The sequence below is a fragment of the Chrysochloris asiatica genome, unplaced genomic scaffold (genome assembly GCF_000296735.1).
Source record: "Chrysochloris asiatica unplaced genomic scaffold, ChrAsi1.0 scaffold00012, whole genome shotgun sequence".
Classification (NCBI taxonomy): Eukaryota; Metazoa; Chordata; class Mammalia; order Afrosoricida; family Chrysochloridae; genus Chrysochloris; species Chrysochloris asiatica.
In genome coordinates, this window is record NW_006408530.1 from 25,957,000 (window position 1) to 25,969,909 (window position 12,910).

The 12,910-nt window shown below is 38.6% G+C and overlaps 1 pseudogene; it reads left to right on the forward strand.

Moving 5' to 3' along the window:
• Positions 1 to 11,653, forward strand: part of LOC102822893 — a 99,970-nt pseudogene extending 88,317 nt beyond the window's left edge.
• Positions 11,654 to 12,910: the final 1,257 nt, after the last annotated feature.

A 12,910-nucleotide genomic window follows, 5' to 3' on the forward strand; every position in this document is an offset into this window, starting at 1 on the left:
TGCCAATTCCTTCAATGCACCTTGGACTTCCTCCTTCAGTATCACTGGCTCTTGAACATATGCTACCTCTTGAAACAGTTGAACATTAACCATTTCCTTTTAGTATAGTAACTCTGTGTATTCAATGGCTTTTTAGTCACTTTTAAATTACAAGTGTTCTCCCTCCCTCTTTCTTTCATAATACAATATTGTTGTTGTTGCTAAATGTCTACTGTCAAGTCAATTCCAACTCATAACAACCCTCTTTAGGGTTTTTGTGGGTACAAGTCTTTGCAGAAGCAGATATCCTTGTCTTTCTCTCAAAGAATGACTGGTGGGCTCAAACCACTGACTTTGTGATCCAGAGCTTATCTTACAGAGCTACTGTATGCCCCAAATTACAGTATTAACTGCAAATGATTTTAAGAATTAAAAAGGTCCTGAAAAGAATGGGAGAAAATGTGGAACAAAATTTGAAATCATAAAAACATGACCAGCCATACTGGTCAGGTGAAGAATGGTTGAAGCCCAAGACTATGGCCTTTGGTCAGCTTATAGGTTTAGGACTAAACTCACCGCAGTAGTTCAATATTTATTCAACAAGCAGACATGTTCATCGAAGAAACAGCAAAACTAGTGAGGTATACCACAACAGATCAAAAAGACACCCAAAGAAAAGTTCAGAAGAGGGAAAGAAGGAGGAATGGAAATACAACATGCAGGGATGAGGTGGGATAAGTGATGTTAAATTGAAAGAATTGTAGTCAGTGTGATGAAGCAGTGTGCATGATTTGTCAAATGTAAAACTGATCATCTACTCTGAAAACCTTCACCTAATTTACAATAAAAAGTTTTTATTTCTCAACAACATCAAAAAAAAGTTCTTAAGGGATTTTTACAGAAAACAATTGCCCTTCTACTGCCTCCTACTATTTTATCACTCTTCAGATGTAATATTTAATTCGTTTAATACTTATTTTTAGATATTCCCATGTATATCTCTAAATAATGACTGCTTACTACTGTGAGATTTCCAAAGTAGAGCCATGATATATTTTCTTGGGAGTGTTAGCACGTAGGATAGTTCTTAATGAAAAATTCTAAGAACACCACAGCATGCTCCCATCTTATAGCTTTGAAGTGACTAAGGCACAGAGCTACCCTTACAAGACCTGTTTACCTCATTCTGAAAGTAGTCTGCCTAATAATATGCAAGGAAGAATAATTAAAACAAAACAAAATAGACATTGAAACCTCTGTATGATTAGTTGGTGGTAGTGCTGATAGGCAGCAAAGTTTTATTACAGAACTATTACGTGGCCAGCTGCTTTTAGATGGTGATGGGAGAGGGGAAGGTGGGGGCCCAAAGGTCAATATTAGTAACTCTTTTATTTGTTGTGTTTGTCCCTCTAGAAAAGGATTTTTTTATTGTGTTTCTTGAACATAACCAAACTGGCATTTGGCTTTCTAAAGAGTAGGGGAACGTTTCAGGGGGAGGTTTACTAATGAGAAGGTTGTGCTTCAGTTAGTGCATCAGTTTTTAATAGAGGTCTTAAATTTGCTTTCCTTTTAATGCCAGATATCCCAGGCTAGGAACACTTCTGATTCAGTTTTGTCAAAGAAAGTACAAATCCAGTCTATAGAGATGGAAACAAGGACTAGGAGCCCAGCCACTCTTTCATATTATCTTTCACATTATTGTTTCATCTGAAGCCTTTGTCCCATACAGTACAATTACTACAGTATTAACAATTCCTGAATGTTTCATGTTGTCGTTAAGTGCCATTGAGTCGGTTCTGACCAACAGCAACCCTGTATAGGGTATGCAAGGAATGGATGGTTAGTTTGAACCACCAACCTTGTGGTTTAAAATGACCTTGTGGTCGACTGCTTATCTTACAGTGCCACACCAGGACTTCCGAAAGGTTAATATCTTACCTTTATATGGATTCCCCTCCATCCTCTGACAGGTTGTTGTACTGTGGTGGTTTGCACATTGCTATGATGCTAGAAATTATGCCACTGAAGTTTGAAATATCAGCAGAGTCACCCGACAGTTTCAGTGGAGCTTCTAGATTAAAATAGACTTAGAAGAAAGTCTTGGCAATCAGCTTCCAGGTATTTGTCAATAAAAACCTACAGAGCAAGACACACTGCTGGAAGAGGACTGGCCTAGGCTGGAAGGCATTCAAAATACAATGAACATGAACATACCATTAATCATGAAGTTGGGGCCAACTTGAGGAGGGGAAATAATAGTGGTCCTGGTGTGCTCTGTAGGATAAACACTGGACTGAAAACCACAAGGTTGACAGTTCAAGTCCACCAATAGAGCGTAACAATGAACTCAAGCCAAACTTTGTGGGAACTGAAAGCCTTATCTTCCTTCCAGTGGACTCGAACTGCTAACCTTGTGGTTTACAGTCTTGTGTTTAGCCTACAAAGTCACTACACTCTATGTATAATATATGCTGTTGTGTTGGTAAGTGCCATCAAGTCAGTTCTGACTCAGTGACCTTGTTTGGGGTTTCAGAGGAGTGGCTGTTAAGGTTGAAATAGCTAAACTTGTGGTTCAAACCGACCTCACAGTCCAGCACATTAACCCACGGCACCACAACAGGACTCCAAAAGTGCAGCCACTGGCTGTGTGCAGGCCCTAAGAACCTACAACACCCAGTATTCCCAGGTGGTCTTTTATCCAAGTATAAGCTAGGCCAGTCCCTGCTTAGCTTCCAAGATCAGACAAGATCGGGCACACTCAGGGTGGTATGGCCATAGATGGGAATGATATTTGAAAGGAGAGCTGTGACATAGTTTTTCTTCTGCTACCTTGTATCCAGAAGTTGGCGTAGTTATATTTAGAATGTTGCCTTCAAGATGTCCAAGTAGACATATAGACTTAACGCTTCAGTATACGTTTTTACTTCATTCTCAGGAACTCTGAAATGCACCCAATATTTTCATGGCTCACAAGATCACAATCAGAGCACCAGATAGGATATTCAAGGAAATTAAGTTAAATACTGTTTCCTTAGCCTCTCCAAAACGGACTCGTCTATTGTCTCATCATCTCCCTGGGAAATCCCAAACACTAAAGCTGAAGGAGAGTCATGATATGGCTCTGTGGGTTAATGCACTGGACTGTAAGGTCAGCTTGAACCACAAGGTCAGTGGTTTGCTGTTCCTTGGAAACCCCATCAAAATGGATTGGCAAAGTGGCAGCATCAATAGGCTCAAGTGTGGCAACAATTGTGAGCTTGGACAAGGACCTGGTAGTGTTTCGTTCTGTTATACATAGGGTCACTATGAGTCGGTATCAACTCAATGGCACCTAACAACAACAACAACAAGAGTGGAGGGACTCAAGAGACAGCATTACTAAAGCAGTCATAAGAAACTATGCTTGGTAAGTCTTTGGAAATATACAGAGAATGGTTATAGAGGAATGATGTAGAAAGAAATCAGGATAAAATATATGAAATAAAATAATTTTCTTTATGTATAAAAAGACTTGGAAAATATACCAAAATGCTAACAGTAATCTTATTTTTATGACCAGACTCATATTTCCATCTTTCTATTTTCTATAATTTTAAAATTATCTTTAAAGGATGGATATAACTTTTAAAAATATACATTTTGCTAAGGATTTGAATTTATAATCTATTTTAAGACCTGGCTCAAATGCATTTTCTTCTGATGTCTTTATCTGAAATTATATTTTGCTTCTTTAAAATCTACAAAAATGTTATTTTGCTAAAGCTTTTATGTCACCCATAATTTTAATATTAGTTAGCAATCTAGGCATTTTCTTGTCAACTAAAGAGCCAGAAATTAGTAGTATGTACATTAGCATTTACCAGAGTGCCTTGCATGTGTTTTGCACACAATGTTTGCTCAATACATGTGTGTAGGTAAGCGAATGGATTGATTTTTCCAGGCTTGGCAATCATGCCAGTAAGTTGCTGTACAGTTATAAGTACATTGCTAATCCTGATTCTCCTTCCAAAAGTATCATGCTGTGAAAACTTTCCATTACAAAACTCACCATATTTATTACACCCTGAAGGCAAGGATTTTTTCCCATTTGCTTTTATCAAATGTTTACCCTTTTCTAGCCATGTCTGTTGCCATGGTAGCAGCTCTAAGACAGATTTGAGCAAATTACAAGAATTCTTATATACACAAACTGGTACCTACAATGGTGGTAGCTTGTTTTAGCATTGAATGAATGCTTTCACAGTCCAGAAACATCCCTTCCTCCTACCTCACTGTCCTAATAAAAGTGTTCGTCTATAAAAGCTGTCCATGTACAGTTAAGTAGAAAGATGCATATTGCATCTGCTAAGTTCCTGGATGTGCTTTCATTTAAAATAATAATAATAATCTATAAGTACAATGTTTGATTTTTCATTAATCATACAAGATCATCTTTTGATTGAGACCCTGTGCTTATGTGCATATGAAGAGAACAATTACATAGTAATGTAACACACAGAATCCTCTGGTCTTGCCTCTTTTGCCTCTAAGAATTGTACTCTGGCTAAGGAGCTATATGCCCATCTTTTCCCTCTAAAATCCATAACTACATTGCTAATATGTTATCTCTGAGATATTTTTCTAATGTATATGCTGACTCTTTCCTTGGAAATTAAACTCTTTTCCAGGATGACAGCTACTTCAGAGGATATCTATTGTGCTATTTTAATTTTATTTGTCAGAAAACTGAAGCTTAAGGGGGAAAATTTAACTTTAAAAAACCATACAGAATGTTAATGGCATAATGTATTATAAAAATGATATTCTGATTCATAATCCAGGGTTTATTCTGTTACCTTCCTCTTCACCATTAGCACCTTATTACCTAATATTGGCATTAGGTTATAACAGAAACAGGATCTAAGTAAAGCATGAAATAAATTTTTTTTCTAAAAATCAAATCCGAGAGTTTGTTATGGAAAACAGAGGGTAGGGGGAGACTTAGAATATCAAATTATTCACAGCCTCCAAGCACCATTACTCTTGAGTGTCCTTTTGTTAGTATCTTAGGATATCCTTCTTCTTTTCTATTGTGAGGTACTGCCTCTTGTCATTTAAAGGTCAACTTCTGCAGTGCAGTAAATTATTTAATATGTCTCTTCTAGCTATGTCTTTGTAACTCCCACCAAATGACTTTTTTTCTGATGGGTCTCGGCAAGAGAAGGTAGGAGAAAATACTGATAGGATTATATAGTTCAGTTATGAGTGATTGTTAACAGAATTAATTGTAATTATAAAAACTTAGAAATCTAACAAGGGGTTTGGATAATTTTCTACCCTGATGGGTATAAAATGAGTCATCTTGGTGATGTGAGTGGGCTTTGTGTTCCATACTTGACTAACCAAGCAAGCCTCTGTCTGACTTCTGCTTCTTGGGACTCGATCCAGTGACCTTCTCTGATTTGTCAGTTGCCACAGACTTGTGAGTCAATAGCACGATTCTGTGTATCTGAGGAGAATTCTCCAAACTGAAATCTGAACTGCAAATTTGGGACTTGTCAGCCTCAGCCTCCACAACCTTGTGATCCATTTCCTTGATACCCTCTGTGTATTCTATGAGATGCTGTAGCAAACTGCAGTGCCTTGAGAAATGGGAGAATGCTGAGGGAAGGAGTAGTGATTGATATCAGGGTTTGTGGAGTGGTGGAGCACTTTAGGAAAGTCAGAAATTTGGGATGATTTCTGGTGTGGCGCTACTGGTTAATGTGGTACACTGCAACACGGGTTTGGGCGGTTAAGGCCGGCAGTTCCAACTCATCAGCTGCTCCTTGGAAACCCTATACAGGGTTGCTATGAGTCGGATCCCGACTTGATGGAACTTAGCAAGAACAGCAATACCTCCACCTCACAGGAACCAATCTTGTGCTGATCTTTCTATAAGAAATTACTATTGGTGTCAGAATGGTGGGGCTCAGTGCAATGAATCTGACTCACTGGAGTGTATGGTTTTGTGGACAAAAGGATAAACTAAAGAATGAGAAAACTTTGGTTTCTGGATGGGATAAAAAGATACCCTGGTTTAAAGCATCTGTTATGCTGCAATCATTATCCTAGGCAAAAACTGCTCATGGGACATAGAATTGGTAGATGTTGATTTAACTCCTGATGAATTAGCTAGTTGGATACATATGAAAATACAGAGTGAAAACGGAGTGCAAAAAGTTGTTTTCTGATATCAGTAATAACTGCAATGACAATGAAAAATAATGTAGAGGCTGATTGTAACACAGATCTCAGACCAGATCTGGTTCAGTCATAACTAGATTGTTTGTCTCAGACCTAATTTGGAAAGGAAAAAAAAAAGATTAGATCAAGAGGAGGCACCCCTACAACTGTTGGTCAAGAGGTAGTCTCGGAGGGGAATGGACAAAAACAAGAAACTATTGAAACAAGGGAGTACACTATAAAGGAGTTGTTTCAATTTGTAGATAGGAATTATCAGCTTCCTGAGGAACCATAACTAAAATAGATTGTGAGAGTGACTCATTTAGAAGCAGTGACTTGACTTTTCAAGACTGTAGAATGGAAGAAAATGATTGGGTTGATGCGAGACTCAAAACTCACTATAGACCAACCACAAATGATAATACTAGATCTATATAAATGGAAGGTTAACCCAAAGGGCATGGCCAGCTGAGTGGGCTGGATCAAATATGCATAAAATATGTTTTCTCTAGGAAGGAAAACTGCCCCTTCCCCATTTAATTACTCAAAGGAACACTCTCCAGAAGCAGCAGCTCATGTGCTGATTATTGGAGCAATGTTGGAATGACTTTATGATAACCATGATATTCATCTAATGAGTATATGCCCTTTTCACAGGTCACAGAAAATAAGAGAATCAAGGGAACCTCTTTTATGTGGATGTTGCACTTGTTGGCCAGCTTCCCCACATGGGTTTTACAGATGTAAGTATCATAAGGATAATTCACAGGAGAATGTTGTTACTGTCATTGGTGTCATAGAGTCAGTACTGACTCATAGCGACCCTATCCACAACAGAACAAAACACTGCCCACTAGCCTTACAATCATCGCTATGATTCAGCCCATTGCTGTTGCAACTGTGCAAATCCATCTTGTTGGGGTCTTCCTCTTTTTTTTCCGACCCTCCACTTTACTAATCATGATATCCTTCTCCAGGAACCGGTCCCTCCTGAAAACATACACGAAGTATGAGGCACAAAGTCTGGCAATCTTGACTTCTAAGGAGCATTCTGGCTGTACTTCTTCCAACACAGATTGTTTTGTTCTTTTGGCAGACCATGGTGCCTTTAATATTCTCCTCCAACACCATAGCTCAAATGCATCAATTCTTCTACGGTCTTCCTTATTCACTGTCCAATTTTCACATGTATATGAGGTTATTGAAAATATCATGCCTTGGTTCAGGTGCACTTTAGTCCTTAAACTGACATCTTCACTCTTAAGCACTTTAAAGAGGACTTGTGTAGCAAATTTGTCTAATGCAATACATCCTTTTATTTCTTGACTTCTGTTTCCATGGATGAGGATGGCTGATTTGAGCAAAATGATATCTTTGACAGTTTCAGTCTTATCTCTGTATGGGTGTTTTTTATTGGTCCAGTAGTGAGGATTTTTGTTTTCTTCACATTGAGATGCAACCCATATCAAAGACTCTGGTTTTGATCTTTATCAGTAAATATTTTAAGTCTTCTTTGCTTTCAGCAAGCAAGGTTGTATCATCTGTATAATGCAGGTTGTTAATGAATCATCCTCCAATCCAGATGCCACATTTATCTTCACATAATTCAGTTTCTTGGGTTATTTGCTCAGCATGCAGATTGACTAAGTATGATGAAAAGAATACAACCATGGTCCACACCTTACTAATTTTAAACCATTTGATGTTCCTTGTTCTTTTCGAACAACTGCCTCTTTTTCTACTCACAGGGTCCTTATGAGAACAATTAAATGTTCCAGAATACTCATTTTTCCAAGTGTTGTTTATAGCTTATCATTATCCACATAATTGAAAGCCTTTGCATAGCCAATAAAACACAGGTAAACATCTTGCTGGTATTCTCTACTTTCAACCAAGATCCATCTAATATCAGCAATGATATCCTTTATTCCATGTCTTCTTCTGAATCAGCCTTGAACCTCTGGAAGTTCTCTGTCAATGTAAAAATGGTTGCAGCCATTTTTGTGTTATCTCTAGCAAAAATATTGTGCATGCAATCTTAATGATATTGCCCAATGAGTTCCCCATTCGGTTGGGTTACCTCTCCTAGGAATGGGCATAAATGTGTCCAGGTAGTTGAGTTGCAAATTTTTTGGCATATGTAAGTGAGTGCCTCCAGCGCTGCATCATTTTGTTGAAAGGTTTCTATTTGTTTTCCATCATTTCCTGGTGCCTTGTTCTTTGCCAATGCCTTCAATATACCTTGGACTTCTTCCTTAAGAATCATTGACTCTTGATTATATGCTACCTCTTGAAATGGTTGAACATTGACCATTTGTTTTTGGTAGTGTGACTTCTGGTATTCCTTCCATCTTCTTTTGATGCTTTCTGCATCATTCAATATTTGCCCATAGAATTCTTCAGTATTGCAAGTTGATGCTTACACATTTTCTTCAGTTCCCTCAGCTTGAGAATTGCTGAACATGTATTCCCTTTTGGTTTTCTAACTCCAGGCTTTTGCACATTTTTTTATAAGCTTTGACTTTGTCTTCTTGAGCTGACCTTTGAAATGTTCTATTCAGCTCTTTTACCTCCTCGTTTCTTCCATTTGCTTGAACATCTCTATACTGTAAAGCAAGTTTCAGAGTCTCTTCTGACATCCATTTTGGTCTTTTCCTTCTTTCTTGTCTTCTTAATGACCTTTTGCTTTCTTCTTGTATGATGTTCTTGATGGCATCACACATTTCTTCTGGTTTTTGGTTATTAGTGTCTAATGCATCAAAGTTGTACTTCAGATGATCTCTAAATTCAGGTGGGATATGTTCCAGGTAATACTTTGGCTCTCCTGGACTTGTTTCAGTTTTCTTCATCTTACATATGAGCAATTGATGGTGTCTTACATAGTCTGCCGATAGCTTCATTTCAGCCATCTCTTTCTATAGATGTAGTCAATTTGATTTCCCTGTATTCCATCTGGTAAAGTCATTGTGTATAATTACCTTTTATGTGTATGCAAGGAAGAAGTCATTGTTGTTGCAAAATTCTATCATGAGTATTCCAGCATCATTTCTATCACCAAAGTCGTATTACCAAATACTGATTCTTCCTCTCTGTTTATAACTTTTGCATTTCAATCACCAGTAATTATCAATACATCTTGATTGCATGTTTGATCAGTTTCAGATTGAAGAAGCTGGTCGAATTCTTCAGTTTCATCATTTACTGACTTTAGTGGTTGGTGTGTAAATTTAAATAGTGTTATTAACTGGTCTTTCTTGTAGGTATATGGATATTTTCCTATCTCAGACAGCATTGTACTTCAAGACAGATCTTGATATGTCCTTTTTAATAATGAATGTGATTCCATTCTCTTCAATTTGTCATTCCTGCCATAATAAATCATTTGATTGTCAGATTCAAAATAGCCATTAGCAATCAATTTCAGCTCACTAAAGGAGTTCTGGTAGTGTAGTGGTTACAAACTGGGCTGCGAACCACAAGGTCAGCAGTTCGAAACTACTAGCTGTTCCGTGGGAGAAAGATCAGGCTTTCTGCTCCCATAAAGATTGACAGCCTTGGAAACCCTGTACAGGGTCGCTATGGGTCGGAACTGACTCAAGGGCACATAACAACAACAACAATGATGCCTAGGATTTGATATTTATGCATTCCATTTCATTTTCACAATTTCATTTAATGTGAACATTGCCAGTTTTCTGAGATTCATACATCATACATTCCATGCTCTGATTATTAATGGATGCTTACAGCAGTTTCTGGAGTCTTGGTGTGGCGCTGTGGGTTAATGTGCTGTACCACAAGGTCATTTGAACTGCAACATTGGTGATTCAAGCTCAGTAGTTGCTCCTCAGAAACTCTACACAGGGTCGCTATGGATCAGAAATGACTTGATGGTACTTAACAACAATAACAACAGCAATTTCTCTTCATTTTGAGTTGTTCACCTTCATCAAATTAATGTCCTGAGGGCTTTACTCCATTTGTATCATCACGGTCAACTCTACTATGAGGAAGCAGCTCTTTCCCAGTCGTATTTTGAGTGCCTTCCTACCTGAAGGGCTTATCTTCTGGCACTATGCCTGACACTATTGTGGCACTCTTAATCATGTTACAATATTCAATAATCTGGTTCTGAATTTTCAGTGACTACCTGTTTGGAAGTAGTCCTTCTCTCCTTCTTCCTTGTCTGGCTTCATCTGGAAGCTCAAGTGCAACCTGTACATGATGGGTTACCCTGCTGGTATTTAGGATACTTGTGTCATAGCTTCTAGAATCACAGCCACACACAAGCCAGCACGGTATAATACACTGACAGAGCAATGGTAGACAGGAGAATGAGAATAGGCAACTGAGAAAAAAATATACCCCTGAAGGAGAGAGAATTTTAGATAGCAACTAAGAGATGGGGTGAATATAACAGGCATTTATGGAATCGATTTTAAAAAAGTTCTAATACAGCACTGCAGAGGTTAGGTGGTCCAAGGGGGAACTTATGCTGCTCCCCCAGTATAAAGGAGGCCTAGGTAAGATTGTTCTATTCTCCCTAGCTGGGGAGAGTTTAATGATGTAAATTTCCAGATGAGGCCATTTGAAGGAGAGCCTCAGTCAGGTGATTAAGATAAATATTAACCTGAAGCCATATTCACATATGTGGGTAAAATGGCCTGTGGTGGAAAAGAGACCTTGGGGACACTATGTATAGTAACCACAAACCTGCCAATAAAATATTTAAGGATAAGATATTTAAGTCCTGATATGGCTCTATAAAATATGCACTAGTCCGCAAGGTCACTTTTAACCACAAAATTGGAGGTTCAAATTCACTAGCCGGTCATTAGAAACCCCATACTGGGACTCTATGAGTCAGAAGCAGCTCAACCAACAAAAGATCAGACTCCAGAAATGGTACTAAAGCGTAAGTTTGGTTGAGAATTGGAAATTTAAACAGATGTTATGTGAAATAGTTGCATCTCCCTTAACTGAATGTATTATTGGAATTAATACTATGTCTAATTGGGGAACACACCCTCTACTTGCTATTGTAAAATTGAAAGCATGTAAATCTGCCTTTGGAGCACTGGTGATGCTGTAGGATAAGCACTGGACTGCTAATTACAAGGATAGCAGTTCAAAACCACCAATCTCTCCATGGGAGAAAGATGTTGTTTTCTACTCTCATAAAGATTTATAGCCTCAGAAACTCTTTACAGGATCATGATGAGTCAGAACTAGGAAGAAAATTGTGTTTGATTAGAGGCCTGAGAAATAGCAGGCTATTCATGAGTGACAGAAAATTGTCCCACTTTCCTTGCTTTTAGGACTTTATGATCCACATTCAGACATGATTTTGGAGGTGTCTGGAGCTTATGGCAAAAACCTGAGAACACTGGCTCTTCAATGGCCATTGGGATTCTGGACTAGAAAATTTCCAGATGCCACAACATGCTACATGCCATTTGAAAGGGAATGACTCACCTATTATTGGCCATAGACTGAGGCTGCTTCATTGACAGAAGGACATAAAATCATCATGAGACCTAAGATACCCATAAAGTCACGGGTGATGTGAGAGAAATGCTTGAATAAGGAAGGTTGTATGCAAAATAGTTACATAAAAGAAAATGGAAATGTTTCATAGAAAAACAGTCTACTGATAGAATGCAGAGGGGAACCCACCATATCTACATGCATATAACCTCTTTTCCATAGGCTTTACCCTTGAGCCACCTTAAAGTTTGCCAAAACCCATGTCACATGGACAGTGCCTTATGAACAGCTATCTGCTGACCAGAAGAAGGCTGTTTGGTTCACCAATGGTAGTGTAAATGAACACCATTTAATTGGACAGCTGCTGCATTAAGACCAACAGATGGAAAACCTCTGAATGAAGTAGGTAAGAATGCTGTTGTTGAAAAGAATGTTGAAGTTGTTATTGCTAAGTGTCATCTAGTCAGTTGCAACTCACAGAAACCCTGTGTAGGGTTTCTTAGAAGCAGCTGTTGGGTTTGAACTGTTGACCTGTGGTTAGCAGTACAGTGTTTATCCTACTATGCCCCAATAGGCTGAACTGTGGTAAAGCAATTGGACAATAATGAGAAGCCATATGTTTGTATTTTTACTGATTTATAGGTAGTAACCAGTGGCTGGAGTCCTGGTGTGGTGCTGTGGGTTAATGCACCAGACTACAAACCTGCTTGAACTGCAAGTCAGTGGTTCAAACTCCTCCTTAGAAACCCTATACAGGGTCACTATGGGTCAGAATCGACTCGACGGCACTTAACAACAACAACAACCAGTGGCTGGCTATATGATCAGGCAAATGGGCAGTAGAAGGCTGGATTATTAAAGTGACACTTGGAAAGGACAAAGAGTGCATCAGAATGGACTATGTCAATGTCCATCATAAGGTTGGAATTAGCAAATAGACATGTTGTTACACTCCCCTGAGGTGCTGAAATGGGTTCATGAAATTAGTGGACATGGGGATACTGCAGCAATGCAGAGATGGGCTGAATATAGACACATCCTTCTTGCAGCCTCTGAGTCACAGAATGCTATTAAGGCTTTTTCTATCTGCCATCAGGAAAGACAGAAGATGCAAATGGCTATAGGGCAAATTCCTCAGGAATTTGCACACAGTAGACATGTCGGTTATATTGAACCAGTAGCACCAGGCGGCTACAAATGAGTCCTCACAGGAATAGATATTTAGTCTGGACTGGACTTT